Here is a 3875-nt window from a genome sequence, read left to right as displayed (position 1 = left end):
TGGTTGCAGCAGCTGCAGCAGTAGCAGTTGCAGATATGCTCACTCTACTGCATTCCTTCAGTCTGGCCCTTTATCAGACTACAGCAATAAAGACACAGGTCCCCTGTTAATTGCATGGGTCACATAACATCTCAATGTGGAGCTGATTAACATTATAATTTTTAAATCTCCCCAGGGCCCTCTTTGCAGTTTGCTTGGGTCAGTTCCATATAATAGCCAACCTGTTGTACAGCCACAGGAGCTGTGTGCTCAGAGCGCACAGATGTTCTGAGAACAGTAACCATTCTCTCCCAGCACATACAGTGTATTGATTAAATACAGTCAGCAGCCTAAGCTCTCGGTTAGCTCTTGTTGCCTAATAACAGATGTGAACAGACCATTAGTTCTCTGGTACAGCTTGCTTCCTTTCAGGTGTAACAGCTGAAAAAATAAACTAGCCATCATACAACAACACAAAATATCCTTCCCATTTATTTTCACATCTTGACTCAATTTTTTTCCAAGTCAGGACAATCTGGGGTGTTGTTTTTTCTAAATAAGAAATGTATTAAACACCCCAGGTCAGACTCTGAGCAGAGGGAAAGCAGCCCTTTTACAACGGTTTAAGATTGGGCTCCTTTACTGCTCCAGAAAGTATAGAGCTCAGTTTGAGTATTACCCCCTCTTCCAGGGAAGTTAAAGGTATAGACTATAGGAGGCACTAAGCTGCTTAATGGCAATATGGTATAGCATTTGATTGCTTTTGTTTGATGAATGTTTGAGTAAGAGAAGAGACAAAAGGAAATGAGCAAGTGAGAGAGACTGGCAGAAGTGAGAATGATTTTAGAAAGTGTGAGCGAGACAGGCCAAAATAAAGGCTGTTGAGGATGCATCTAGTGGTTTTATGCCAGTTAGTTTTCATTTAGGACAAGGTTTGACTTCCACAGGGGATAGAAATAGGGATATGAAAAAACACTTGGGTCTTATTTAAAAGGTTTTTTGGTAGTAATCCTGGCAATAGTATAAAGATCTGAGTTTACCTCAGAATCTTTGCTCTTCAGCCTTGAACTACAGTTCTTGCTGAATAGCCTCTCTGCAGGTGAACCAAGTGCTCTTTTAAAACTTAATTTAAAACCTAGGTGAGAAGTCCTTTTCCCTAGAAGGCTGGCCACTGTCAAAGACTCCTTAAGACTTCAGACCATAAGGAAATTCATTTAAAACTATTTCAAATGCTAATAAGATTTCTTTAGATAAATGCACTTGTGATACATTTTAACCATTTGCTTGATATGCTTTACCTGGACTGCTTGATCATTTATATCTCATCCATATTTCATAATTGAATTTGCTATTAAAAACTGTCTACATTTATGTTATGACTAGTTCTTCAAACCTTTCTTGGTTCCTGGAATGACTCTGAGGGTCAACCGTGGGACATCATTGAATTCATTGATCAAGCCCTGCTTCAAGCAGCTAATGTATTGTTTCTTCTCACAATTTGGCTCTTGAAGTAATACTGACAGAATGTGCACAGAGATGGAAAAGGCATAGTAGAGTATCTGTTCCGATACCAATGCTGGATTGTTCCCTACCACATATTCTCTGGCACCCCATCACAGCAAAATTATTTGCTCCATCATGACAAAATACAGAGCCATGCAGAGATACCCGAGTGAATCAGCCCAGGTACCAGAAGCAGTCTCAGGTACCAGAAGCAGCTTTGCTTTGTTTAAAACCAGCATGGATATATCTGTAAGTATCACTGTACTGTGCCATATAAATAGGCCCATGGTGTCACTGACGGAGGACTGTCCCTTTTTAAACATCCCTCTCTACATCAAACACACACCAATTCCACATAGCTATACCTCCAAAGTGTCCCATCTTAGCTGGCAACTGTAACAGGTCACAGCAGAAGTGGGTCTTGAGGCGGGGTTTGACAGAGGCAGGGCTTTGTACCCCATGTACTTTCTAGGGTTGGAAAGAGCGGTATTTCCACCAAGGTTTCAGCCTGGAATAAAAAAAGGATCAGTGTTCTGCGCTTGTTTACAAACTGAGATCTTGACCACACAATGGAGATCTCTGTTTCTGGTGGAAGGATTCGTCTGCAGCGGTTTTTCCCTCCATCAAGAAAACCATGCTACCAGAGTTTGAATAATTAAACAAACCATATAACATGAAAAACCAAGGCCGACCAGTAAAATGCATTATCCTCTGGAGCTGAAAACATTTTCAGTAGTGCTCAGCACTTTACACCTTCCTGGTTGCATACAGACATTAAAAATTCATGGCCTGAAGGAAAAGGACCACCCTGCTGCATTGCAGAGCCATTGGAAGAAGAAGAAACCTGTTACATCAGTCCTTAAAACCAGTCTTACCACAGCTGGGGGCCAGGTTCCTACAGAATAAACAGGGGAAAGTAGAGGGGAGACAAAGCCCTTTTCACTAAGCTGAGTTGTTTCTGTAAAAAGCAATTCACTCACACAGAGACTCTTTCTGCTTCTAGGCAAGGAGTAGATTTTGCTTAATCCATTACAACATGGCAGACCAAAAAGCTGCTCGGGTGTGATGGAGTGCAAATTCCTTCCAGGAGCGTGCACCAATTTACACTGGGGCTGAATTTGGTTCTCGCAGATCACTCGGTGTCTTTAAGCTACTGCCGTCTCTGCTGAAGGAAAAAATAAGGAAGCAAAGGGGCAGCTGTGTAGAGCCCAGTCCAGTGAGTTCTATACAGCTGATGATTTATTTAGGCAGGAAAACTCTCTGAATTGGCTCCTTTTCAGAAGCAATCCCCAAACCTGCCCTGAGATGGAAATTTACAACCTCTGTTGCAACTGAACCTGGAAAGGGGAACCATGGGCTGCTTGAGACAGCTACTCCAATTAGTGTCTAGGAAAGCTACAGAAAACTCTTCTTGCCTGAGTTCACTAAGAAGGAGTCTGTTTAGGGCTAAATCCAGCATTAAGTCCCTTCACTATCAGGTCAGTCACACTATCCCCTAAGTCTCCCGGAGGCCCCATCACTTGATGTTTCTTACTTGAGCTTCCTGTAACTCCAGCTATGGGGAAGTCGTGCACAGCAGCCATAGTTCCCCCTTCCACAATCAGACTTTGTGTGGTCATTTTTTCCCCACTCCTTGGCTCCCCTCCATGTAACACCCTGTTCCAAAAACCCAGTTTTAAAAGTATTTGTAAAATGTGAAGCTTAAACTATTTATTACAGTCTCCTTTGGATGATTCAGGAACGTTCTGATGCTATAAGCTTATTTGCCAAGGATACAAGCCCCAGGGCACAGGCCTGTGCATGGCAACTGGAGGGATGGGGTCCTCCCCATCACCAGTCAGGCTGCTGCTTCAACTACTGCAGCTTACTGGCCATGGCAATATCCTGCTGTGAGCCCTTCCTTCCTTCCCTCCCTCCTTTGCAGAAGTTTAGGTCAGTGATTCCATGGAGTCCTCCTACCCTGTCCAGAAGAAATTCCCCAGGCTATGTTAGAGCAGAAAGTGTCTCCATAAGACCTTTACACTGTGGAGACAGATTTTTCCACGAGGCCTCTACACAGCTTGTACCTTACTCTGCACTGGGGCACAACAGGAGTCCTGTTTTTCTGGGACCATCAGCATTCATGGAGAAGGAGAAGAATTTGACCCAAACTCCTAAATACATTTTCTTAAAAATCAAACAGTAAATCAATAATCTCAGGGTTATTACAAGTAGAGAAGAGGTAGCAGAGAAGAATTATGTTGCCATCTTCTCCTATTCCTCACTTCTCAGACAATGGACAGAAAGACAGACAGACAGACTTGGAAAAAGTGGCTGTTAAAGTGATTTTGGAAGAACTAATTGAGAGTACAAAACAGAGAACATATCTGCAGGGATAAGTGAAGAGACTGGGA

The sequence above is a fragment of the Gavialis gangeticus genome, unplaced genomic scaffold (genome assembly GCF_001723915.1).
Source record: "Gavialis gangeticus isolate Ggan-Ray unplaced genomic scaffold, GavGan_comp1, whole genome shotgun sequence".
In the NCBI taxonomy this organism is placed as follows: Eukaryota; Metazoa; Chordata; order Crocodylia; family Gavialidae; genus Gavialis; species Gavialis gangeticus.
This window is presented reverse-complemented; position numbering follows the sequence as displayed.